The 2,489-nt window shown below is 34.8% G+C and overlaps 1 long non-coding RNA gene across 1 annotated transcript; it reads right to left on the bottom strand.

Annotated features, from left to right (window-relative positions):
* Positions 1-600: 600 nt before the first annotated feature.
* LOC139786463 (uncharacterized) lies at positions 601-1,306 on the bottom strand. Its single transcript, XR_011722296.1, has 2 exons — positions 873-1,306; positions 601-748 (listed from the first exon to the last, which is right to left on the bottom strand). It is a non-coding gene; the product is annotated as an uncharacterized lncRNA (long non-coding RNA).
* Between the last annotated feature and the right edge of the window lie 1,183 nt (positions 1,307-2,489).

Genomic DNA, 2,489 nt, shown 5'->3' with positions numbered 1-2,489 from the left:
CACGCTTTCAATATAAAACAACAATTTGATCCTTTTAAACTTTTCTCTTGCAGTAAAACTTGTGTTTTTTATAGTGGATATTTCAAAGAATATTTTGGTGCAAGACCAAGTTTATTTATATATCAATCGAAGAAAAATGGAGCGTTGAGCCGCAACAAGGTGTTGGTGTTTGTATATTCTATACTTAAGTAAAGAAGTAACGAATTATAATGTACATACTGTAGGGGAGACCGGGGCTAGACCGTTAGTTTTTTTTCGGTGCCGATTTTTAACAACAAAATAAATAATTGTAGTTAAATATGGTATACCACTGTAAAGAGTGAACCTTTAGCTACAAAATTTATACAGGAAATTTTTATCTACGTCGCTTTGTTTAACCGGTATAGAGCAAAAACGACAACGGTGCAAAAATTGAAATCTCAAAAATGCCGGGGTTTAACCGTTACACTGCATTTTCAATACATATACGTACATCTAATCCTGAAAAATGATAGGATACATCTTAATAATTGTTTTTTAAGAAAAAAATATAAAAATTTATTTAAAATTTTTATGCGAAACGTTATTAAAAAATAGTTACGAGGGTTTCTCTTTCCGCAAAAGTCACTCGCCCGACTTGTTTCACTCCTCGACGTCCGATGACTCTATTCGGTGTCTGAATGGTTGTAATTCCCGTCTCATCCATATTCCATATGCAGTGAGCCTGGAAATGCCCGGAAATGCCTTGGAAATGCACCCGGACTGCTTACTGACGGATTAACCCCAAACACAAGTTTCAGGTTTGATCGCCCACGAAATATTAGACATCAACGATAATGAAAAAACTACACTGGATTCGTGTTCAGCATGCATTACTCTTTATAATCACGTACCTCGAGATTTGGAGAGCAAATATTATAGCAGATATTACAAAATTTCCACGCGCAGAAAATGTAACTTTCACCTTCCGAAAACACGTTTGCCCTCGTAAAAATCATAACACGGCAGGTAACCTGCCGAAACTCCGTTGGTCACATGGGTACCATAAGCAGCGTTTACAATGTTAATAGCGAGTTCGCACAATATACAGGTTCCGAGATATTTGATTTGGCGGATTTACCCCGTTAGCGGTCTAGCCCCGGTCTCCCCTACATATACATATATTCCAACTTAATAGACTGCGCGCCGCAAATTTGTCGGACTTGAAACACAGCTATCTTGGAACATTAATACCCTTCCCTCCCCGGAATTAAATCGACACGATTTAATTATTTAAAAAACTGTAAAGAATTTATTGCGAAAAATATTACCTCAGCCAGGATTCGAACCTGGAACCTCCTTCATTCCGTGAAGGGCGTCGTACCAATTCGACTACCGAGGCATGTGGTAATATTTTTCGCAATAAATTCTTTACAGTTTTTTAAATAATTAAATCGTGTCGATTTAATTTCGGGAAGGGAAAGGTATTAATGTTCCAAGATAGCTGTGTTTCAAGTCCGACAAATTTGCGGCGCGCAGTCTATTAAGTTGGAATATATGTATATGTACAGTATGTACTACAATTATAATTTGTTACTTCTTTACTTAAGTATAGAATATACGAACACCAACACCTTGTTACGGCTCAACGCTCCATTTTTCTTCGATTGATTTGTAATCTTGTGAGCCTTACTATTATATTTATTTATATATATTTAATATATTTTAAACTTATTTAACCCTTAGCGTTTCCATTATGCCCCGGGTTCCTCTACCATATGCTGACTCCTTAAATGTGCACACAGTGTCGAAAAAGTACGTTTTATTCATTAAACTTTTTTGTTAATAACACTTATATAATAAACACAATAAACGACGGCTAAAACCTTTTGAAGGTTACTCAGGAGGGCGACCTTTTGACAGTATATGTTCAAGTCAAGTTCATTTGAGGTGGGTCTCCTAAACAGTTTTTCCGGCTTTTTGTTATAATTTTATTGTTTTATACATAAATCTATTTCTTTTTACAATTTTTTTTATTACAGAAAAAAATTTTAATTTTTGCTGTAAGATCTGCTCAAATTTTAACTATATTATTATTTTTGCATTATCTGCTAATAACAGTGACAATTCTTTTCTGCAAAATGGTACTTATAAATTATATTATTTTGTTTATTACGAAATCTGTTTCAGTTTTAACTTTTTCCATTGTCTGTAAGTATTGTTCTTTCAGGATGCTAAAGGTAAGCCACCCATAGTAGGCTATATTCCACTTGGTGCTACTCCTTGGCTCAAGGATTATATCGGTGGTCCAAGTTATCCGACCGTTCGACCTTACATACATGCAGCCATTGCGAAACCTGAAGGTTTATGGTTGAGAACGTGGAATACTTTATATTACATTGTGGATGATTTCATAAGATATTACTATTTCTTTCCTATTGTTCAACGATTTACCGAGGAATATGTAGGCCATGCAATCAGGCCATTACAAGAAATAGAAAAAGATAGAATTAATATTGTACTAATTAATA

The sequence above is a fragment of the Temnothorax nylanderi genome, unplaced genomic scaffold (assembly GCF_030848795.1).
Source record: "Temnothorax nylanderi isolate EJ_2023f unplaced genomic scaffold, tnyl_v1.0 TNYL_tig1044_pilon, whole genome shotgun sequence".
NCBI classification, from domain to species: Eukaryota; Metazoa; Arthropoda; class Insecta; order Hymenoptera; family Formicidae; genus Temnothorax; species Temnothorax nylanderi.
The sequence above is the reverse complement of the archived record's forward strand: the minus strand, read 5'-3'. Positions and strand labels throughout refer to the sequence as shown.